We start from the raw sequence: 24,792 nt of genomic DNA on the forward strand, positions 1-24,792 counted from the left end.
CTAAAAGCATGCTGTTTTTGTAAATATACTGTATATATTTATGTAAATATATGTATATATAGGCTTGTTGTAATTTTATTACAATATGGCATTACCTATGATTTAGAGGTGTGAATCCCTAAAGTGAAATGTAATTCCCACTTGTATACTATTTTTTAGGAGAAAATTTCACTGTCTTGAAGTGATCTGCTTCCTGACACAATCACCATTATTTATATATTTAAAAGGAGAAAGAGGTTTGTAATCAAGATGGAAACTTTGTGGCTATCACCTCCATCATCACTTCTACCATGGGTACTGTGGGCGCCATGGAGTTGATTTCTGTCTTCAATCTACCAACTGTTATGTATTGCATAATTCTGTGCAACTCAGAGATTAAGTGCCCTCAGCTAGTAAATAGCAGATTGAGGTGTTCAGAGGAATCAACAATTTACAGCATTAAATTAACTCTATCCCCAATAACTATCCTTCTCAACTACAAAATATTTTTTTAAACTATGATTCCATTGTCTCTGCTTTGTATTCTTTCTTTCTCTCTCTTTTAACATCTTCTTTCCTTCCTTTCCGTTTTACTCTTTTTTTTCTGTGCTAACCCAATGTTCAAAATCCAAAAAGTGGGCAAGAAAGTGGGTGGAGGTTGTATGATATGGATGACAAAAAAGGGAAGAGAGAAGTTTGTGGTTGAATGATACCTTATTTACTTAAAAAAAAAAAAAAAACCTCACACATATTCCAGTTCTTCCGTATCATATATACAGGTTTGCAATGTTTTCAGATGAACATATATGTATAAGCAAAAATGAAGTTAATAATGCAAATACTGTGGAGGAGAGGGGTGCAATTTCTTAATTTGAAAAACAAAAAAAACAACAATTACATCAAAACACAAAACAAACAACTCTATCATATTCCCAGCTATCATCTTTTTTGCTATTAAAAATAAAAACTCCTGATCCTTTCTTTACTCTGTGATATGTATGCCTGTGTGACTTGCGTGCAAATGAAGACCAGAGAGAGGGGGATGATGTTTAATGCAAAATAAAATCCATTTTGTAAACATGTTCTCTATCTGATAAGGGCCTCCCTTTTGGTATTTATAGAAGATTTCTCCTTGTGTATTTTATACAGGCATATGAGTACAAGATATGTAAGTACATCTAAGGTGGATTACTGCTCATTTGCATTTTCCAGGAGGCATCGTGCAGACCAATAGACCCAGTGATAAGAAATTTCCTTAAGGACAAGGAGGATTCCTCAGTGTGCTTTTTATTAAAGGATGCAGAAAATCTTGTGTCTGGCTACAGGTTGACATTTTCAAAGCATACTCTAAGACAATAAAAAATGTTTATGATAAACATTAATTTTTTTTTCAACGAAGACAACTCGATTGCAGTTTCACTTTTAATATTAATATTTTGATGTATACCTCTGCCCCAGATTTTTTTAGTTTTTGCTATATATATATACATATATATGTATGTATATATATATATGTATGTGTGTGTGTATATATATATATATATATATATATATATGAAGGTATATATATGTAAGTTTATAATATGTAAAAGTGAAATTAATAGGTTGGCTTTCAGAAATGCTCTACAAGAGACAAGGGGAGCCATTCCGGCCTTTGGGAGAAACCCAATCATAATATTAATTGGCCTCTTTGTCCAGCTCAGTTGTGTGATGTTGTGGAAGGATTCCTTTGATGGGAATGAAATCTCCCTTGTTGTAACGACAGTTTTCAGATCAATTATTATATATGTGCACGTTTGGAGTTCAGTATATCTTCCTGAGGGTCTTGGGCAGCTTCCTTCATTGACGTGGGCTGCAATGGCTGCTAAAACCTGGGAGTCAAAAGCAACGAGGAGGAGACGCCATTTGCAAAGCCGGAAATGATTAAAATCTCAGGGTTGAGACCATTCCCAGTTAGTAAGGGCTTGCCAAGACCACAGTTCCTGCTTCTGGTGTCTACTCTGAAGAGCATAGAGTAGAGGTTTGTCTACCCCAACATGGGCAGTAGGATCTCTGCAGCTGCTGGAGAACACAGTGGGAGGGTGAGTCACTGGCGTGGCAGGCATCGGGGAAGCGCGCTAATTTGAGAGGTCAGCGGCAAGTCCAGCTCAATGGCCTAGTCTCGCCAGGCTAAGGCGCGAACCCTGCCGGCCTCCGTCCTCTTCCGCTCGCTTCAGGTACTGCCCGGCGGATCCCTCCGCCGCAGCGTGCGCTACCGGTAGCGCCGCGATCGGCTTTTCGGCAATACCCGGATGGAAGCGTAATGGCCGCCATCGGGGACTCGCAGGCAATGGGGACCACGACAGGTATTCCCTATGAACGGGGCCGCTCAGACTTGTTAGGATGCCGGGACTTCTAGATGGCCAGCCAGGGGGCAAAGTGCGAGTTTGTGGGGGTGTCAGGGTCCCCTGAACCGGCTCAGGGATCCGCCTCTCGTGATAGGAAGCGCCTGCTAAATAGTCCCGGCTATTCAGCGCTTCCGCCTAACTTGCCGCAAAGTTTTTCTAGAGAAGTGGGCTCTTTTACCCGGCGCTCCTGCAGGCTGCTAGAGCTAGCCTTCTGTTCCTTAGCTGGGTTTGCACTACGTTCGGGCTCTTTGAACTCCACACTCTCCCACAGCTTAGGAGCTGGAGCGGGAGCGCGGCGACAGTGTGCCTCCGCGCGCCCGAGGGGAGCCGAACCCCGGAGGAAGGGGCGGATCGGGCGCGGTGTTTGGGACGGAGCGGGGCGCGCGGCGCTCGAAGCACCCACTCGGAGCGTTCCGGGGCTGGTGGAGACAGCATGGGCAGTCCTGCGGCCGCACCCCTCGAGCTGTAGATTCGCAGGCCCACGGCAGCCCGACTCGACGGCGTCCCCATTGTGGGTCCAGTTTGTGGTCATTGGAGGTCTTTTCTTGCAGATACGCACAGCTCTCTGGCGCGCGCTCTCTCCTCCAGAGTTGGCCAAAGGCGCCCTTCCTTGCAGACCCCAACCACACCCAGTGGCAGATGGATTTCTTTGTAACTGGCTTTCTCACTTGTAGGGTCCATTTTGAGTCTATTCTTAACATGGTGTCCTCATTGTCAAGTAGACAGTCTCTTCCTAGATGGATATGGTAATGGAATATATGTAGGGTGAATGTATATGAGGTAAAATGTTGTAACTTAGGAAGAGCAACAAAACAGATGTGGTAGCTTTAAGGTTCAGAATACAAAAGTTTAGGCTCAGTTTTCTTTTTAGGTTTAAATTTGGGGCGTTTAGTGTTTGTGATCTATTTTAGTGAAAACATTCGTTTAGTATGTTTGGATATCAAAAGTCTAAAAAAAAAACACCAGAAAAATAAAATAAGTCAATAGTTAAGGAATTCGTAAGAATGCTTGAACTTTGTGTGGCTGTAGCAATGGTGAAACAAGACACCAAACTGTACATCAGGGTAGGAATTTCATTAACTAGAGCGTCTGTGTGTTAGGCCTAGTTTACTGTTTTTTTTTTTCTTTTTTCTTTTTTATGCAGTAAGGGATCGGATTTGAGTGTACTCTAAAATTAGTATCCTCAGGTTGAACAGATAGAAACCACTTAAATCGATGCAATGGAATACCCTGACCTCTTTTAACTGCAAATCCGTAGAAATGGATTATCTTTCAGCAAAACTATATGTTTCTGATATTCATGAAGAAAGGCATTGCATTGTATTAACATTTTTCAGGCGTTAGCATTTCATGAGTATGGTAAGCGTAGTAGACCCCGTTATTTTTGTTAAAATTCTCATAAATAAGATGATCCCCAGGTTTAGAAAATTGTTAACAAAAGGGAAGGGAGGGATAAAATAAAAGTATCTAACCTATATTGCACATCCAAATTTTTCTTTATTTTTTGCAGTGAAAGTAAGTATAAATACCAATTCAAAACGTTTTAGATATGGTTTTATGGAAGGGTAAAAGGATCAACAACCATGATGAATACCTACTATGTGCATTGATAATGTATGAGCTTTTAAATGGTTGAGATTTTTTTTATCATCACACTTAAAATCCTATCCTATTCTCTGGTAATAGTATGTTGCGGTCCCAAGTTTTTATATCTTGAAGCATTCCAGAGGATATATTTTAGCATAAATACACAATTTGACTTTAAAACATACTTTAAACACGTCATTTAATGTACTTTTATTGTTTACTTTTCTGTTTGGAATTGTTCTTACTGAAGCAATGTTTGCTTTAGATCACTTAATACAACTTTTTTTTTGATGATAAAAGACTTGAGGGTTTTTTTTGCCCAGTTCCTTTGGGTACTCTACTAAAAGTTTTGTGATAAAGCACTATATAAGCAGAAGAAAAGAATTGTAATAAAGTTGAAGTTTTTATTAATTATCTGATCCCAGGTGTGTAGAGGCTATGAATGTTTCAGTTCTACATGGGGTATTGACTTTACATGGTCAGCAATATACATGGGATACTAGCACAATGAGTATTAAAAGGTAGTATTTTGGTAGTAGGATATCTGGGGTGGAATCAGATCTAGATTGTTCTAAGATTGTGATTTTGGGCAAGATTCATTTTCCTGATCTTGTAATAAATGAATTGGATGGAGTCTGAGCTCCCTTCTAAGCTTTGAGTTTTCTGATTTTTATAAATTTATGATGTTATCACGGAGTAGCAATGATGGGTTATTTGCCTAAGGGCAGAGAGGTTTTTTTGTTCCTTTCAAATTTAAACACATAAGTTGAATATGAAGCATAATTGAATCACGAGTATAAAAAACATTTTACTAACAGTTTATGCAGTCAGTTTTAAACTCTTGGTCTTCATTTCCAGATATCGTCTCTTCTTTTGACCACTGTTCCTGATTGTGGCTTTGTCCAAGCATTAAATTGCGTGCCTTTTGTTCCTTGAAGAAGGAGGTATGATAAAGATTGAAGTATTACAGTATGTAGTCTATTAAGCAGTAAGTTAATATGTTTTGATATGGTACAAAAAAATAAAAGAGTTACGAGTTTTCATAAGTTATAGTTTTATGTTTGGCTTAAATAAAAAATACAGGTTTCCTTTTAATGTTGGCAGAAAAGGTAGTTTTGGTTTCCTAGTTTGTTATTTAACATTTCATTAGAAATCTAAAGATAATTTAAGCTGTATTTTTCTAAACATAAAGACAACATTAAGGGCTTTTGGGTAATGAATGATGGAGACATATATGGTAGGAAGATGTTTTGAAGTTTTATAAATGACCAGAAGAGTGTTTGTGTTTTGCTCTGGTAAGTGTAAAGTAATGCTCCTAAAAAAAAAAACAACCCGATATTTATATCATGATTAATGGCATCTACATTATGAATCAGGAAAGGTATTTGGGAATCACTGTGGAGTTAGGACTTGTTTCCTGAAGGCAATCATCTGAATATCCTGGTGTGAACAAAAAGAAGGGGGAAAATCTGCCATCGAATCCATGGTATTGTAAATAAAGCTTTGCAAACTCAGTGGAAAATATTGTACCCTTGTACAAAAATACAGTTTATCTACCGTGGAAGCACAGTTTCTCTTGCTGTTTGTTTTGGGTAGGTACTGGGATACCACAGTATTATAATTCCCCTCACCAAATGCAGTAAGTATACCCATAAATATAACTCTAAATTAGAAATAAGATTATGTATGGGACACCCGGGTGGCTTAGTTGGTATAGTGCCCAACTTCAGCTCAGGTCATGATCTCACGGTTCACGAGTTTGAGCCCCATGTCAGGCTCTGTGCTGACAGCTCAGAGCGTGGAGCCTGCTTCAGATCTCTCTCTGCCCTTCCCCCGCTCACTCTCTCTCCCTCTCTCTCCCTCTCTCAAAAATAAATAAACATTAAAAAAAAATAAGATTATGTATATAACTACTAAAAAAGTGGAAGAGGATTATACCAACTTAAATTATTACTTTACTAATCATAACCATGTTTTGCCATGAGTTTTACTAGCAGATGGTTTTCTTTTCAGGGTCATTTTTCACAAAGGCAGGAATGTTTTATTTATTTTATTTTTATTTATTTATTTATTTTTTAACGTTTATTTATTTTTGAGACAGAGAGAGACAGAGCATGAACAGGGGAGGGGCAGAGAGAGAGGGAGACACAGAATCTGAAATGGGCTCCAGGCTCTGAGCGGTCAGCACAGAGCCCGATGCGGGGCTCGAACCCACGGACCGTGAGATCATGACCTGAGCCGAAGTCGGACGCTTAACCGACTGAGCCACCCAGGCGCCCCAGGAATGTTTTATTTTATTAGAAGTTAATATCTAACAACTACAGTGAGTACAAAGCAACAAAGCTTAGATACCAGGTTATTATTTATGTTCATTTATATGTGTAATTTCTTCCTACATAACAATTGTTTGACCTCTAACTGAATTAGGTTTGCATGGGTACTGTGTTGTTTTCTGAATAAAGTAAATGCTGAGTGCTAAGAATTTTCTTTACTGTGTTTGATCCAAAATTCTCAGAAGAAGTTACACAATGAAGAGTGAGAACTTGAAATGTAATGAAGTAAACAAGAGGCTGCTGTATGATGACTTACCAAAATGATTTGGATTATTCCATCTTGAAAAATTGTGAGCAGAGTCTGACTAAATTTTAAATTTACTTTTTATTTTTTTAAGTTTACTTCCTAATTTTGAGAGAGCACGTGAGAGAGAGAGAGAGAGAGAGAGAGAGAGAGAGAGAGAGAGAGACAGTGCAAACAGGGAAGGGGGCAGGCAGAGAGGGAGAGAGAGAGAATCCCAAACAGACTCCGCACCTTCGCAAGGAGCCTGATGTGGGACTTGAACCCATGAACCATGAGATCATGACCTGAGCCAAAACCAAGAGTCAGGCATTTCACTGACTGAGCCATCCATGTGTCCCTGACTAAATTTTAAAATCGTGATTGGTATGACTGCATGAAATAGGTATCAGAATATCAGAATTAAGTTGCATGACTTGAAGCTTAGGATAATTAAGTAGGTCTCACATGGGTCTTATTTTAAGAAGTGGTAATAGCCAAAAACAAATATTGGCTTTGTGGAAAGTCTAGTAAGTGCAAAATGTGGTAAAATCATCACCAATTCCTAATTAAAATTGGGTTGTTAGAGGTTATAGCTGGTAGAAAAAAATTAGACATATATATGTTTTTATTGACCTTGAACAATGTGGGGGTAGGTAGATTTCCAATTCCATGCAGTTGGAAATCTGTGTGTATTCTTGTGACTCCCCTAAAATTTAACTGCTATAAGCCTTCTGTTGATTGGAAGCCTTACTGATAGCATGAACAGTTGAATAACACATACTTTGTATGTGTGTTAGAGGCTGTGTTCTTAAAATAAATGAGGATAAAGTAAGCTAGGGAACAGAGAGTGTTGTTAAGAAAATCATAAGGAAGAGAAATATATATTTGTAGTACTGTATTGAAAAAAATCTGTGCATAAGTGGACCTGTGCAGTTCAAAGCTGTGCTGTTCTAGGGTCAGCTGTATGCTAATTTGCTCAACTCCATATCTCTTCGTTTGGGGAATCATCTCTTCACCTATCATGTGTGGTTGATAGGCTGCCTGCCAGTCGTATACTCTTATAACCCAAACCTAGTCATCCCTATTGCAACAGTGATTGCGTATTGATCCAGCAGAGCCAATTAGAATCCTTTGACATTGATGTATGAATGCTAGGAGAAAGATGCTCCCTTTTTTCTGAAGTTATTAATCTGGGTGTTAGTAGGATTCTTATTAATTAATTCAGATGAACTCTTATTAATCTGGGTGTTAGTAGTAGGGTGTTAGTGCATTCTTTCCCACATGTATAAGAACCCCATCTGTAGTAGGAGAAAGTGAAACCATAAATAAATGGGAGATAGGTTGAGGTAGCATGCCAATTTCAGTTCCAGGGACTGTGGTATGAGATATCTATGGTTTTCTTTTGATTCTGTCAGCTACCCTGGTGTCCTTTCCAGTCCCATGAGCCAAAATTTTGTATATAAATTAGTTTGAATTGGATTGCAGCAGAAAATGTTCTGATGAATATTTGGTCCTTATGAATTTAAGATCTATAGCTTCAAGTTGACCACGTCCATCTACAGTTTGCCCTTTTTTTCCACCTTATGAAGAATGCCCATTATTCATTCATCATTCATGTATACATTTAGTCTTTCATTCAACCTACAAACATTTGTTGAGTGTCTACTATGTACAAGTATGTGCAGCTGCCTGGATAGTCAAGGATTATACCTACTTGCTGAGGATGATGGACTTCCTTTAATGTAGCACATTTTTATATACTTAGGTTACACAGGTCAACAAGAGTGTGTTGAGAATAATCAGTGCTGTGCTCAGCATTTTAGTAATATGAAAGAATAAAAGGAATTGTTTGCCTTCAAAGTGCTTACAGTTTAGTTAAGGAATCCAGATTAATGTGTATGAAATGACACAAACAGCAGGTAAATGCATATACATTCATGTAGTCTGGATATTAAATCTGAGTTCTGATAGAAAGGAAATTAGTGAGGGTTAGAAGGTTTCTTGAAGGATATATGAGTGCAAATAGGTTTTAACTGATGAGTCATTTTGATAGGCACAGAATAATTGAGGAAAGGATGGAGTTGAAAATGACTAAGAACTGATCCAAGATAGGGAGGAGATTGGTTTGACTGTAACGGTTTGTATTTTGGGGAAATGAGAGGTAGTGATAATAAGGTTGACTATTTTAGGTAAATCCATGTATGAGGCATTTCGAAAGCCAAACAAATTTTATTTTCTGTTAAGGTGGGGATTGCTTTGAATAAAATGTTTATATTGCTTTGATGCCATTTTTGTGATGCTAAAGTGCAAAATAAGTGTAATCAAGTGATGTAAATTTACTTGTTGTGGAAAACATCTTGTTATATTTTCCGCCTTGGAAATTTTTTATTTTTATTTAAAAAAATTTTTTTTAACATTCATTTTTGAGATAGAAAGAGTGAGCGTGCGTGGGGCAGAGAGAGAGGGAGAGACAGAATCTGAAGCAGGCTCCAGGCTCTGAGCTGTCAGCACAGAGCCCTATGCGGGGCTCAAACCCACAAACCGTGAGATCATGACCTGAGCCAAAGTTGGAAGTTTAACCGACTGAGCAATGCAGGCACCCCTGCCTTGGAAATTTTTTAAAAACAATCATTAATTTGCGGTGTTGTTCTGTTTTATACATATTATACACATATATATAAAATTGGTGTCTTTCTTCTTACCTGCCCCTTTTTGAGAGATCCCATAATAACAGTGGCATAACCATACCCTTCCTCTAGAGAAACAGCCAGTTCAAAACTAATGTTGCAATAGATGTAAAAGCATTCTGAAAGAGATAAGGAATTAATGTTTGATTGCTCACATAACAATTGTTTTGAGCTCCAGATACTAGGAATGACGTATAGGCTAATGTGTCATTCTTTCATTAAATGCTGTTGTTAACTTCACCTTTTTTCAATAACCAGTTAGCTGATATTCAGCTCAAGAGAATTAACATTTGGAACATTCCTGTATACCAGGGTTGGCAAACTTTTGCTGTAAATGGCCAGGTAGTATATATTTTAGGCTTTGTTGGCAGTATGATCTCTACACCTATCAGCTGCTGTTGGAACACGATAGCAGCCATAGACCATATGTAAATGAACAAGTGTAGCTATGTTCTAATGAAACTTAATTTACAAAAAGCAGCAGGCCACATTTGGTCCACAGGGTGTTGGTGTGGACCACCTGTCATAGATTTAATGAGACATTTTATGCCACAGCTTCTCATAATCACATCTCCCCACTATCCTCCTTTCTAGTAACTATGGATCAGTTATCTTTATTATTTTCTAAGTTTACCTCTCCTACTTGTTCACTTTTTTTTCCTTCATCATCACTTTTTATCTTTTTGTTATATCATTTTCATAAGCACGTAATTATACTATAATTTCTCCCAGTTTAAAAAAACAAACAAAAAATAACTCCATTTCAGTTCCTTTGTCTCTTGGCCTTTTATAGTAAAACTCCTTAAAAGGGTTGTCTCCCTTTTATAGTAAAACTCCTTAAAAGGGGGCACCTGGGGGGCTCAGCTGGTTGGGCGTCTGACTTGATTTCAGCTCGAGTCATAATCTCACAGTTTGTGAGATTAAACCCATGAATTATTGTTAACATGTCTCTGCTGGTGATGTGGAGCCTGCTGGGGATTCTCCCTCTCTTTCTGCCCCTCCCCTGATTGAGCGTGCTCTCTCTCTGTCAAAATAAATAAACATTAAAAAAAAAAGTTATCTGTACTGCATCTATATCTCCCTTTTTTCCCTCCCATTTTCTCCTAAATCCATGCTAGTCAGTCCTTCTATATAACCCCACTGAAACCATTCTATCAGTGTCACCAATGGTCTTGACATTAAGTCCAGTGGTCAATTCTCAGTCCTCATCTTACTTGAGAGAGTTGATCAATACCTGATCCTGGAAACACATTGTTCACTTTGCTTTCAGGACACCACTCTCTTTACTTACCTCATTGGTCATTCCTTTCATCCTTACCAGCTGGTTCTTTCTCCTCTTTTTCCTCTAAATGTTGTAGCATCTTGAGGCTCAGGCCTTGGACTTCTCTCTTTGTGTACTTACCCCTTGGTGATTTCATTCAATTCTATATACATAAATATATACACGCACCAGTGATTCCCAAAATTTTATCTTACATCCAGACCTCCATATTCTGTATTCAGCTACACATCCACATTTCCGCTTGGCTGTCAGCTAGATACCTGAAATTCCACTAAAACTGAACTCTTGATATATATTCTATACTTATTGTTCCCACTCTGTCTTTTCTGTATTAATAAATAGCAATTCATTTCTTCATTTGCTGAAGTTGGAACTTTTGGAGTTATCCTTGACATGTCTCTTTCTCACAGACCAAACGGAGTCTGTCAGCATATCCTTTGGCTCTATCTTCACAGCATATCCACGGCCTAACCATATCACATTCTCTCCACCAAGCTACCATCATCTCTGACCTGGATGTTGTAATTATCTCCAAAGTGGTCTTCTTGCTTTCACTCTTACTTCCTTCCCAAATACTTTGTTCTTAACATTGTAGCCAAAGTGATCTCTAAAAAATAATTCAGCTTATGTTACTTCTTTATCCCAAATGTTCCAGTAGCTTCTCATCTTGTTTATAGTAAAACCAAAGTCCTTGTAGTATCCCTCAGGCCTTGTGTCAGTTCCCTCATCACTTCTTTGACCTCATCTACTGCTTTCTTCCCTGTGCTGTTTTCTTGTTCTAGGCCTACCGACCTTGCTATTCTCTGAACATGCTAGGGACGCTCCATACTCAGGGTGTTAGCACTCATTATTTCTTTTCTTGGAATGCTTTCTGCCTCAACGTTTTAAGATCTTGGCTTAAATAAGACTTTTTCAAATGAGGGCTACCTGACTTCATATTTAAAATTGCAACTCTGATTCTGCCTCTTTTTCACCATAGGTATTTATCACCTTTGAATATGTTACACATGTCATATGTAATAGGAATTTACTTATCTTGTTTATTATCTAAATAGCTAGTAGAGTGTTATGTCCATGAGGGGACGGGTTTTTGTCTGTTTTATTCATTGCTGTATTCTCAATAATTAGAACAAAGACTGGCACAGATTTGGTGCTAGCTACATGCCCAACACTATGCCAGATGCTGGTGGTATAGCAAAAAACATGACAGATGTGTTCCTTATACTTATGCAGTTTTTATTTCAGTGGTAACGACAGATAGAAAATAAATTGTCAAATATATAAAATATTGCCAGAGGAAAAAAAAAGTGTTATAAAAAAGAAATACAAGGAGCTTAAATAGAGAATAATATTTTTCTGGTTGAGAAGCAACGCTTTATATGTTGGGGAGACCCTTCTGAGGTGATGACATCTGAGCTGAGACCTAAAAGATGAGAAAGATCTAGCCATTTGAAAACTAGGAGGAAGACCAATTCAATTCAAGCAGGGAACAGCGGGTGCAAAGGTCTGAGATAGGAAAGGAGTATTTGAGGAACTGAGAGGCTGTCTGTGGTAGCTTGCTGGAGTGCATTTACAGATGAGGAGATTGGTATGAGGTGAAGTTTAGGGGAGAGGTCCAGGACCAGATGTCACTGCTCCTTGTAAGTCTTGGCAGAGATTAAATTTTGTTTTAAGTGCTTTGGGAAGCCACTGTAGATTTTAAAGCAGGGAGCATTGTGATCTATTTTATATTAAGATCGCATTTGCTCCTGTGTGGAGAATGGATTCACAGGAAGGTGGTGGGCAAGAGAGAAGCATGAATGCCAGTTAGGTTATTTTAATCCAAGTTATAGATGGCAGTGGACTGAGAAGATGGTGGTGGAGGTGGAGAGAATTCAAGATGTATTTTGGAGATAGAATTGACAGGACTTGCTTATGGATTAGTGTGGGAGTAAGAGAAAGAAGGCGCAGAATGATTCCTTCATTTCTGGGATGAGTAACTGGATGGATTGCGGTGCCATGTTACTATGGTGGGGCAGCCTGGGAAGTGGAGTTTGTTTCTGTCCTTGAGGCAGGTGCTTTATAGAGCCAGAGAAAAATGAAATAGTTTATATTGTTTTGAGAAGCAGGGGGGAAATGGATTACATGTTGATACATGTTCTCCCAATCGAATAGCCATAAATCTTGATTCCCACCCCCCACCATGTGTTCCAAAATCTTAAGTAAAATCTGCCTGCTCTAAGTTACTGCCACAACAAAATGACAAAGAAGAAAGGCACGAGAGATGAAATAACCTTTCTCCTTCCCATACTAAATTTGGTGGTCTTTATTTCACTTTGGATAGATTACTTTGATTTTTCTCCCAATTCCTACATATTGAAAATGGGATTTCTGACTATGTGAGAGAGAACGTGCACGTGCGCGTGAGCCTGTGTGTGTGTTTTAAATCAAATTCCATTGCAGCAAAAAAAGTTTACGTGATCTGTAACGTTTGCTATTTGCTATAAAGTCATTTAATCTGAAATCACAGGAAGTCAGATATTTGGGTTGCAAATAAAAGAATGAGTCGGGAGTGTGTTAGGACCCTGTGTACCAATCATCCTTGACTTTCGTGAGGCATAAGTGAAAAATATAAAATAGAACTTCTCTTTAAGGGAGGTAAAACTTAAAAAATGAAATGATGTAACTATAAAGCAGTGTAATGAAGTGGTGAACAATGGCTGTACTTTAAATGGATATGCAGAGAAGGGAGAGATTAGTGTGTATTGCAGAAGGTTTCGTGTGCCTATAGGAGGTAGAATTAGACAGGAAGTTTGACTAGTATGGAATGAAGATAGAAGGGGATGACAAGCCTCGTGAGAGGAAGCAGGATGAACAAAGATAAATAAAAGTGTATGTGTAGGTAGTGGATAGCATCTTAGATATTGGGCACTGTACCTTATGGATAATGAGCAGTCATCATCTCAGTAATAAGAAATAAGATTAAGGGGTGTTTGGTGGCTCAGTCGGTTAAGTATCCACTCTTGATTTCAGCTCAGGTCATAAACTCGAGGTTTGTGGAATCGAGCCCGGTGTAGGACTCTGTGCGGACAGTACGGAGCCTGCTTGGGATTCTTTCTCCCCCCACTCTCTGCCCCTCCCCTGCTCATGCTCTCTGTCTGCTCATGCTCTCTGTTTCTCTCTCCCAAAATAAATAAATAAGCTTTAAAAAAAAAAAAAAGATGAACCTGAACTGCTTCTGTATTTTAATTTTTCCATTTTGTACTCCTTCATAATTGTATCAGTGTCACTAGCCTACCTGAGTGGTACATGGCTCACATGTATTCTCGCATTTTGAACATTTCTGAATCTGTACTTCCTTACATCTGCATATTTAACTCTTTATTTTTCTTTTCTGTTTAAGTTGTTTATTAGGCCACAAAGATTTGGAGGGAGCTGGCTTTTTTTTTTTTTTTTTTTTTTTTTGGGGACAGAGAGAGACAGAGCATGAACCGGGGAGGGGCAGAGAGAGAGGGAGACACAGAATCGGAAACAGGCTCCAGGCTCCGAGCCATCAGCCCAGAGCCTGACGCGGGGCTCGAACTCACGGACCGCGAGATCGTGACCTGGCTGAAGTCGGACGCTTAACCGACTGCGCCACCCAGGCGCCCCGGGAGCTGGCTTTTATTATGTGTGTATATGTATACAATATGTATGTGTATATATACATATATATACAAAATAGATACACATACACACATATATATGTATTATATATGTGTGAGTGTATGTGTGTGTGTGTGTGTGTGTGTGTGTGTGTATATATATTCTACAAAATTTATTCTTTCACTTGTTTAAAATATGATAGGTATTAGGGGCGCCTGGGTGGCTCAGTCGGTTAAGCGTCCGACTTTGGCTCAGGTCATGATCTCGCTGTCAGTGAGTTCAAGCCCCACGTCGGGCTCTGTGCTGACAGCTCAGAGCCTGGAGCCTGTTTCAGATTCTGTGTCTCCCTCTCTCTCTGACCCTCCCCCCGTTCATGCTCTGTCTCTCTCTGTCTCAAAAATAAATAAACGTTAAAAAAATAAATAAAAAATAAAATATGATAGGTATTATTAGCCCTGTAGGTAAACTTTTTAAATACTTAAAACAGCTATAAAAAAAAGTAAGCCCAGAGTGTATGTTTCAAGTCATGAAAAGATTATTGTTTTGAAGGCGTTATATGGTTCTGCTTTGAAAATATGTTTTAGGGTTTTTTGTGTTTTCTTCTAGATCCCTTTTAGACAGAACTTTACATTTTTTCAGTAAGCTCTACTGATGCATGCTGCTTTTGTTTTACCTCTAGTTATATATTCATATGACTGTTTTGAATTCAGTTATCTCTGTAGAAAAAATTTGGTGACTCAAGGAATGAAATTGTTATACAAAATAATGACTAATTATATTAGTCTTTCCATCTGTGTAATGTGACAAGTTAGGTTATGGAGCTACATGCTAAGTTACAAATGGGGCAAAGCTAAAATCAGAATTTTTTAGTTCTTTGTTTACTGTTTAAGCAACTGGAATGTAATAAAGAGCATATAGATTCTTCCTTTTTATACCGTTTCAATAAAGCTAAAGACTGTAAAATGTCTTTGCTTTTTAGTCTGTTGTAGACAGCAAACAAAACTCTAAGAATGATGCTTTTTGATTTATTCTATTCAAATGTTCTTTATCCTTGGCGTTTTACTTTAGGAATCATCTTTTTAAAAATTTTCTGTGTGTTTCTTAATATGCGAACACTGCCAGTTCTGTGGTTCCTTACTCTTTATGTGGATTGTCACTTAGTCCTCTGATTTTCCAACTTCTATTTTTACTGTCTCCAATATATCTTGCTTTCTAGTAGCGTTCTAATAATATTTCTAAAATAGTGCCTTTATAACTTCTCTCTGCTCATGGGCTAGCCATGGCTCCTGGTTACCTTTCATTTCAAGTTCAAATCTGTCCTCTGTAGTCTGTTCTCACTTAACCTCCCTATTATACACATTCTCTGTGATCTCAATCCTGCAGTGCCATGAGAGAAAAATGCCTTTCTTCAGTGTTACTCCATTTTTCTGGTCTGGATAGCCTTTGCTCCTTTCTTGCAAGTTTAAGTCCTTTCCTCTTTAAAGGATCATCACAAAACCTACCTTTCTGTGAATTAAATGCAGTCAGCATTGATCTATCAACTTAATGCCTTAAGAGTCTTTAGTTACAAGTAATAAAACTAGCTTAAGCTAGTGTAAGTTAGGGTAATCTGAAAAGGAGGAATTTATCTTAAGGATACAGATTTCCTAGAATTCAAGGGCAGGAATAGATGCAGGCCGCAGTAAAGCCTTGGTGGTAGTAACATTGCCCTCTTGGTTTCACTCAGGAGTACTTACGAAAGCTGATGCTTCTCTCCCTGCTGTTTGGGTACGTTTGTCTTCTGCTATGCCATGCTGTCAGTCCCTAAAAGAAATTAATCTGTTGTCAGTAGTTTAGGACGTATCTTTCTATAGATTTGTCTATGCTTATGCAAACATACCCTCATACTATCTTTTCTCCTGACATGAAAATGGGGATCTTTCCTCCTAATTTAAAAATGTGTTATATTGGGGCGCCTGGGTGGCGCAGTCGGTTAAGCGTCCGACTTCAGCCAGGTCACGATCTCGCGGTCCGTGAGTTCGAGCCCCGCGTCAGGCTCTGGGCTGATGGCTCGGAGCCTGGAGCCTGTTTCCGATTCTGTGTCTCCCTCTCTCTCTGCCCCTCCCCCGTTCATGCTCTGTCTCTCTCTGTCCCAAAAATAAATTTTAAAAAAATGTTGAAAAAAAAATAAATAAATAAATAAAATAAAAATGTGTTATATGCCGTCATCTGCAACTTCCTTTTTTAAAAACAAACAAAAAAATTCACAATGAAATCAATTCAGTACGTACATCTTTTTGTTTATAATGTTTTCGTGTGGATGGATGTTGCATAATTAATCATTTTCCTACAAATGAACATTTAAGTGATACCGATACATATGTTGTACTTTTATTTATGTAAGATGGATTGTTAAAAGTGCAGTTTATGGGAGTATACTTAGACAATGTGTAGGAAATTTATTATTTTCAAGGAAAATATAAATTGCCTAAAGTGGCTCAAGCAGTGGAAACCCTGAAGAGCCCAGAAACTGTAGAAGAGCTTGCAAAGGTTGGAAGACCTAAAATCTAAAGAGGTACCAGGCTCATGTGGTATTTTTGGTGCAATCGTGTAATTTTAAGGAGTAGGCAATTTTCATGTTTAGTGAACTAATTCCAGAGGAGATGAAATTGTGGAAGTTATTCCGATTTCATTTTACATATTCTCCATAATGCCAACATCAAAACTATTAAAGATAGCAGAAAATTCTGAATAAAATTTTGTCAGGTCAAAACCAGCACTTTATTAAAGAATAATATGCTTAACTAATGTAAAAACAGTTCAACATTATACTTGCTCTTCATTTCATTGTATAGTATACAGGTTTCCTTCACTATCTGAAACAAGAGTGGTCCTATGAAACCTTTTGTAGGCTGAAAATGGTATAAAGTGAAGAAACAATTACCATTCCTTTAGGTGGAAAAGTTTTGGGTGTTCTCAGAGCCAAAAAATAACCTTAGTCTTAGGCTTTTCTGATATCTTGAGGCATATCTTGTTGGTGGAGGCAGAAATAATCGTGATAAAAGCACAGATGCTCACAAACACAGTTCAGAGCTATGGCCATGTTGAATGCTGACATGTTGATTTGTAGTTCCTGGGGAAGGAGCTTGGTGGTGCCACTCACTGCTTGGGGTGTGCGCTGCCTCTATAAGAGCTCGCTGCAAACAAAGGCTGAAAGCTGTTTCTGCTCTTTACCTTTTTTTGTAAAACCATGTCTTTTGGTCAGCAAAAACATACTAATGTAGGTCTTGTAAGTGAAGTGGCATAATGCAGACTTTTTGAAAAGTGAACTTTCAAAAAGCAGGGGATACCTGTATAGAAAGAAATAGTTGAATTTAGATCATTACAGTTTTTCCTATTTCTTTATCTTTTTTCTTTTTAAAAAGTTTTTATTATTTTTTTAGTGTCTTTCTTTTAACAGTGTATTGAGATCAGGAAGCATATTCGTTGATTACCATTTGTTTTCTATGTAAAATACATAAAACTTTTTATGAATGTATAACTGCATTCGTAACTGTTACTCTGGTAGTGCCAACCTTTTTACTTTTTTAGGTAACATCATGGCTCACAAATTATTAAATAAGCAAAAAATTGCTTCTCAATAGCATGAATTTATATACAATGAGTGACCTCTAATAGCATGATTTTATATTCGTTGAGCATTATGTTCACCTCCAACTTTATGGCTGTTATACAGTCTTTTCTGCAGAGGTGTGATTGGGTACTTGTGTACTGATGTGAGGAGTGTAGTGTTGAATGATACCTATTTTGTTTTGATTTCCACCCTTTAGTGTCTACATCCCACAATTTTGTGCTGGCATCAGGTTTGTTCAGAAAAAACTCAGTTGGTTTATGGCAGAATTCACTTGCTTTGTTTGAGAATTTCAGAATTTTCGTGGCTTCGTACCACTTTTTGATAAAGTTTCATAACTGTGGTCTAGACGCAAAGAGGTCATTCTTCTCACATCAAAATGTAAGCTGTTTGCTTATGCTGTGATAAGGAGGTATGCCAATGTGGAGGCCGTAGTGATCCAAGGACAACATTTTAAGAAACAGTGACTTAGGATACACTAGTAATCACTATAAACATTTTTATGTGTGTATTCCTGACTTCTTACTATGAGTCTGTATGGGTCTATGTCTCTTCTCTATACACCTATTAATTTTTGAGCAGATTAAACCCTAATATGTCTACTGTTTGTTTCTTGTTTTTTTTTTCATTGAATGCATCTTGGATCTCTTCCTATCAATAAATGTAGGTTTGCAGTATTGTTTTTAAAACTGAATAATATTCCATTAAATGAAAATACTATAATTTGTTTATTTTACTATTTTCTTTAATCTTTTTTTTTTAAAAGCTTATTTATTTTGAGACAGAGAGTGCGCACACACACACAACTAGGGGAGGGGCAGAGAGAGAGGGAGAGAGAATCCCAAGCAGGCTCCCTGCTGTCAGCGCAGAGCCTGATGTGGGGCTTGATCTCACAAACCATGATATCATGACCTGAGCTGAAATGAAGAATTCGACACTTAACTGACTGAGCCATCCAGGCTCCCTGTGAAAATACCATAATTTACTTATTGGTGGACATTTTGTTATTTTTGATTTTGTGATTTTGTAAGCGATGCTGCAATGAGCATGATTATTACCTTTAAGATACCTTTCTAGAAGTGAATCAGTAGTTCTATACTTGCTTTCCAGTTGTGTATAGATTTATATTTTCTTGTATATTAAAAAATATATACTATTGTGTATGTAACTATATGTAACATAACTATGAATTGTTTATAATAAATATAAATGAATATATACATAGCAAACTGTTCTTTGTAAAGATTGTATCATTAGTATATCATAGTGACTCTGTTACTAGAAAATGAAATTTTAAAAACGAAGGCATACAAAATACAAGTCAAAATGTTTATTGTTCGATTCAACAGATATGAATTTAACTCTGTCAATTTGCTACAGTAGTTTCTAAATGCTTACTCTCAGTTTGCATACATATGTCGTCATGGACTAGTGACAGATGTTTTATGGACCATCGGCAGGACCATATTTTTAGTAGCACTATTTTATTTTGGCCTAGGAGTCAACGTAGAAGGGGGAAAAAGGGGCCTGGGGTGAGGTTTATATTTCATCCATATATGGTCATTTAATCCTCTTGCTTTTGATATGGTACCCACTCTCTCACCTGTGTCTGGTATCCCCTGTTTAAGAGACTGTGTTTACTTTTTGCAGAGAATAAACTGCTGCTGTGGTGGGGAAATAGCAGTTACCTAGCCTGGAGTGAGAAAGGGAATCTTGGCATCGAACCAGAACTCAAGCAGCTTTCTCCAAATTTCTCTTTGTTTTAGCTTTCTCCTCCCTTCTTCCCATTTCATAGTTACTTAGAACTGCCAGTTCCTAAGCCTTTCAAAGTTTCAGAGTGTAAAATAGGTTAGTTCTTAGCTTTCGCCACTGTCTGTCTGGGATTTAGTTTTCTTGGGTCTGCAGGGTCATTTACTTTTTCTGCTTTCCAGCATTTAGGAAGTTGTTGCTATTGTCATGTTTCCTGTTTCCTATTAATTTTTCTTTAAGGACTCCTTACCTATTTGTCATGTTGTGAATGTTCCCCTCTTCTGGTTTTTTTTTGCTTTTCTTAACTATTAACAAAATATTTACTTTTATTTCTATTTTGTAGATTTTGTTATTGACAGATATTTCTTCTATAACACATTATTCCTTTCTTTTAGTCCTTGTTTTTCTGATTGAAATTTGATTTTGCTGAAGTATTTACTTGAAACTTTATTCCAGAAAGAGTACATGTGTAGCGTATTCTCTAAATCATTTTGCACATCTAAAATTGTACTTTTCCCTCATGCATTTTCCTAGGTATAGAATTAATTCTTTGGTTAATCAGTTTTCCTCAGATATATTCTAACATTTAGAATTGTGACTAAAATGTCTGATTAATATTAATTTCTGCTTAAAGTTGGCATTGTTGATGAAAAATCAGATACCTTTTTAGATAATTCTCCCTCTCTACCTTTTTTTTTGTAGCATTTCATTTTTTCTTTTTAAACTCAAAAATTTGACTAGGATAAGTTGTAAACATTGAGGTTTATATTCTCTTCTCACTAATCTTGCTTGGCTTTTGAGGAACTTTTGATTTTGAAAATTCAGGTCTTTAAAAAAAAAACAACCCAAAACTCAAAATGTTTTTCTTGTTTTCAAAATCATTATTTCTCTGCTATCTACTACTTTTTTCTCTCCTTCATGACAATATGTTCTTAGTTTTCTTTTTTTAGTATATCATCTCAGGTCTTGCTAAAATTGCCAATTACTACTTGATTCTTCCCCTCTAAGCCTTCTTTTTCCTGCAGTAGTGGTCATGTAGTTACTATTTTTCATTGCTGAATGGGGGGAATGAGGAAGGGTTTCTCAGTGCTCAGTTGTTTTCTCTTTGTTGAGCTGTTTCAGCTAGTGATGTTTCTGCCTACTCCCCTCCCCACCTTTTTTTTTTTTGAGAGAGAGAATCTTAAGCAGGCTCCACACTCAGTGCAGAGCTGACATGGGGCTTGATCCCACAACCCCAGGATGGTGACCTGAGCTGAAATCAAGAGTCAGATGCTCACCCAACTTAAGCACCCAGGTGTCTGGAGATAAATCTTTAAGAATGAACCAAATTTTTTTTTTTTTCAGTTTTTTAGTTAAAAGGAGGTGGAAAGCTAATGTAATTTTTTCCTGACAGCTTAGAGATAATTTACTTATGTCGATAAAGGACAGAACTGTTAAACAGAGGAAGATAGGCATGGATAGAGGAAGATTTATCTTTGTTCAGAAATAATTTTCTCTTTATATCTTTCTCAACAGCTGGTGCTAGCAACTCCCAGCTCGGCCCCTGGACCTAGCTCAAAACTCTGGATTCATTCTCTTCCTTCCCGTACCTCAGCCCGAGCTTTCTGTCTCCCCAAAGGGTACCACATGATCTTCCTCTCAAGTCCTCACTTCCTCGAATCCCAAGGTATGTAGGGAAGGAGTAGGCTGAATTATGTCCTTTACTTTCTTAGGGCATAATAGATGCTTATTATATGTTAGTTAAATGCATGTCCCCTAGTGAAATTCTTCCTCGAGAGTGGTGCTTGGCAGTGAATTAGCATTTGTATTCACTCTCCTCTCTCTGGACTCTATCTTAGCAAACACGTTGCAGTATGTGTGTGGAATCTTTTTCTAGTTTCTTGTCATTTTGTAGGTCTTTCTTTATTGTATTTTTTGGTTTGTGTTTCAGTGGGCAGTTGGAAGAAGGAAATCAAATGGCTTAAGTTGCCACCTTGATGCAGGAAACTCTCCAGGTTACTTGAAAGGGCCAGGCATACTTTATGCAAATAGTATTATTTCAAGGCTTGATGAGATGTTGGTTAAGTCTTATGAGGTAGTAATATGTAGAGAGAGGACAGTAGTTTCAATGGCAGATTTAAAATCAGTAATCTTTGTTGGTAAGGTAAAGATTGAACTGTAGTGAAAAGAGCATTAGCTAGTAGGTTGGAAGATTATAATTCCTCATTCTTTTTTTTGTTTTCTGACGTGTTCACAACACAATACATTTTTTTGCCCATAGGTGGTAACCATATTGTAATTTGCTACCAGGTGTCGTCTTTGATTGCTTCTGCATACTTAGGTTGAACATAGTTGAAGACAAATAGATTTTCCCCATTTCAGATTTGAGGGTGAAAAACCCCAGACTACCTAAAATACACAAACTCCCCTAATGCTGTATTGTACATGCCATACATTAAATATAAAAAAATACTGATATTCAGTATTGATTACTTAGCAGTTACTAAACTTAAGTAAAAGCTAAGTGGATTTCTTAATAAGGTGGTCCCTTTTATTAATTGTTTTGCCTATGAGGAAAGGACATGCACTTTTTAATGGATGGAATTTGTGAACTCTGTTTTGGCTGCCATGTATCCCACTTAATTATTTTCTATTCTTTGTGTCCTGGAACGGTGGGGTTGCTGAAATGTCAACTCTGAACAAGCAATGTATTAATGTATATGTCCTGCCTCTTCCTTTAGACTGTAAGCTGCAGTAGGGTAGAGACGATGTTTTTGACTCTTTCCATAGCACCCAGCAAAATGCCTCACAATCACAGTTGTTATTAGTAAGTTTTGGTTGGTTGACTTGTTTAAAATCCTATTTTTAAACTGGTTGCCAGACTCTGGGGTATGTGTTATGTTATAAGAAAAATTTTAAATTGTACAGATATTTTGAAATGGAATCGATGAAATTTGAAATCCTATCAATCTATTTTTAGCATTACCTATATATTTTTGGACACATGTACTGTTACCACAAGAAACAATTTACCTTTTATAATAAAACCCATGATGGGGCGCCTGGGTGGCTCAGTCGGTTAAGCGTCCGACTTCGGCTCAGGTCATGATCTCACAGTTCGTGAGTTCAAGCCCCGCATCGGGCTCTGTGCTGACAGTTCAGAGCCTGGAGCCTGTTTCAGATTCTGTGTCTCCCTCTCTCTCTGCCCCTCCCCTGCTCATGCTCTGTCTCTCTCTGTCTCAAAAATAAATAAACATTAAAAAAAAAAAATTTAAAAAACCCACGATATAGTCTCCTCTTGATTACATGTATAATAGAAAGGCTTGAGTATGGATGGTCCAGAGTGACCATAATATGATATTTAGGCAAATGGGGAAGAACCATTATAGGTGTTCTTAAAAGTTTCACATGTTTGAATCTCACCCTCAGATTCTGGTATGGGGAAGACTCCATAGGTGATTATGATGCTGGTCACTGTTGAGAATGTGACAGTCTGCAGGGAATCTTCTCAGTTGGTGTGGAGTATCCACCAGGTGTCACGAACTTTCTTCTGGCCATTTGTTAGTTTTTCTTACTTTTGAAGGAAAAGTTTTTACATTGAGCTTTAAATAATATAGTGAATTTTTAGTAAAAATTTTAATAATTTACTGAGTTAGACACAGTCTGTAAAAACATTTAGGAAACCAGTGTGTGCTTTGGCAGCACTTATACTAAAGTTGGAACAATACAGAGAAGATCAGCATGGCCCCTGTGCAAGGATGACACGCAGATTCGGGAAGCGTTCCGTATTTCGTGCAGTTCCCGAGTGTCCTGCCACCCACGGCAGATGAACTCTGAGGAAATGATATGAGTCAGAGGATGGTGTGTAACCCTGAATAGTGAAATTCTGATTTTTCACTATTAAAAAAAAATTCAGTAAACTGGTACCCTACTAATGAATTATCAGTTTAGTATTTATATATTTGAGACTACTAAAGAATGTGTTTTTTAGACCCAACCAAAATTACTAAGTGTGAGAAATATTAAGAGTCTCTTAATATGTATGTGATGTAACTTTTATCTGTGGTTTCTTAATAAAGGACTTCTGAAATAGTAATGTTTCTTGTTACTTAGATTAATTGAAAACATTTTTAAAGTTTTTATTTATTTGATCTCTCTGCCCAATGTGAGGCTTGAACTCACAACTTCGAGATCAAGAGTTGCATGCTCTTCCAACTAAATCAGCCAGGTGCCCCTAGATTAATTGAAATTTAAAGCTGAGACCTTTGAATAGACATTATGGGTGAACCTCAGTGTGATTTACACTTTATTTTCTTTAGTTTATCTAGTTTTCTGTTACTCACAATATATATTTAAGATCACAAAAGTAAGAGAAGACAATTTTTCCAGTACACATTTTGATACTCTACTGAACCTTCAGTATTCACATTTTAATCTCACCGATGTATTATCACATCTTACTGTTTTACTATTTTTTATTCCTTTGCAGTTTGACTCATAATGTGTCATTCCATGGTAATTACAGTAGTGATAGCTACAATTTATATAGCACTTTACAGGATACCGTTACATATATTTTCTTATTTAATCTTTACAACAGCCCTGTGAAAGGGGAAGTGCTAATTTTTCTTTTTCACTTTATAGATGAAGAAACGAAGACAGAGATTGAGACTTGTCTAGAGTAACACAAACCAGTAAGTGTTGGAATTAATGGAGGCAGGTAGTAATGGGTGCCTTCTCCTATGCCAGCGGCTTTCCTTGCTGCCATGTACCTGGGTTCTAGGGACAAAGAGCCAAGATGGTCAGGAACCAAAAAGGTAGTAGGTGGACTTAATCGTACCCCAGCAAAATGTGTTATTCCTTCTCATTTCTCTCCCTCTCTCTCTCTCTCTCTCTTTTTTTAACACCATTTAGTAGTGATAACTTGAAAGAGCACATAATGTCTTTTTGTTGTTGTTAGATAAGTGAAACTTATTTTAAACATAGGTTATCCCTGAGGCACTAAGGAAGTAGACAATCTGGAGGGAAGTCTGTTGAATTTCTCAGAGGGTAATAGCTATAGGGGCAGCTAAGGAAGGGAGAAAGTTACTAGTACATGTGTGTAATTGGAACTGAAATTTTTATGGCTCTCATTAAGATTTTTGAAATCCTGTTTAAAGATTGTAATATCAATTTCATATAACAATCTTAGAGCTTAAGGGTGCTTATCCAGTTGTGGTTTTCTTTAGATGACAGAACCGAGGTGCAGAGAAGTCGAAGCCTCCCTGGTGTCCCAGAGAGTGGCTGCAGGTAGAGCTTGTAGCTGCTGACTTCCTGATTAGCGCCATCTCTGCTTCCAACTCTTACCTCTTG

The 24,792-nt window shown here is 37.6% G+C and overlaps 1 protein-coding gene and 1 non-coding gene across 7 annotated transcripts in view; both read left to right on the plus strand.

Annotated features, from left to right (window-relative positions):
* Window positions 1-2,196: 2,196 nt before the first annotated feature.
* Window positions 2,197-24,792, plus strand: part of ZNF518A (zinc finger protein 518A) — a 29,333-nt gene continuing 6,737 nt past the window's right edge. Inside the window, exons 1-5 of one of the 6 annotated variants that reach the window (XR_008424893.1) lie at window positions 2,197-2,324; window positions 4,812-4,897; window positions 20,977-21,127; window positions 24,085-24,134; window positions 24,669-24,792. The gene's annotated coding sequence lies outside the window, so the exon portion shown is untranslated. Of the gene's footprint in view, window positions 2,325-2,488; window positions 2,878-4,811; window positions 4,898-6,276; window positions 6,577-20,976; window positions 21,128-24,084; window positions 24,135-24,668 lie in introns of those variants that run through there. The other 5 variants (XM_019445226.2, XM_019445227.2, XM_019445229.2 and 2 more) reach the window with 5 other exon arrangements.
* LOC128772551 (U6 spliceosomal RNA) lies at window positions 23,131-23,233 on the plus strand. Its single transcript, XR_008416731.1, has one exon. It is a non-coding gene; the product is annotated as a U6 spliceosomal RNA (small nuclear RNA).

This window comes from Panthera pardus, unplaced genomic scaffold (genome assembly GCF_024362965.1).
Source record: "Panthera pardus isolate Hobbes unplaced genomic scaffold, ASM2436296v1 HiC_scaffold_22, whole genome shotgun sequence".
Classification (NCBI taxonomy): Eukaryota; Metazoa; Chordata; class Mammalia; order Carnivora; family Felidae; genus Panthera; species Panthera pardus.